This window comes from Brassica oleracea, chromosome C4, assembly GCF_000695525.1.
Source record: "Brassica oleracea var. oleracea cultivar TO1000 chromosome C4, BOL, whole genome shotgun sequence".
NCBI classification, from domain to species: domain Eukaryota; kingdom Viridiplantae; phylum Streptophyta; class Magnoliopsida; order Brassicales; family Brassicaceae; genus Brassica; species Brassica oleracea.
The window spans coordinates 53205329-53205591 of NC_027751.1; positions in this window are offsets into that span (position 1 = coordinate 53205329).

The following is a 263-nucleotide window of genomic DNA, read 5'->3' on the forward strand; positions in this document are numbered from 1 at the left end:
ATTAAAGCAATATTTTTATATTTTTTGAATTTTTCTCAAAATCTATATGTTAACTCCTACAAAAATATTGAGTTTTACGTTAAACGTTCTATATACCGAAGCCTAAAACTTTTAGTGTTGTTTTAAAATCTCTAACCACATTCTACATTTTTATTAATGTATGTTAAACTCTCTTTCATGGTATATGAGAACCGTTATAATGTTTTATCAATTAACTTAGTAAAACTTCATAATACTCCCTAAATCGGTGGAATAATCACTAC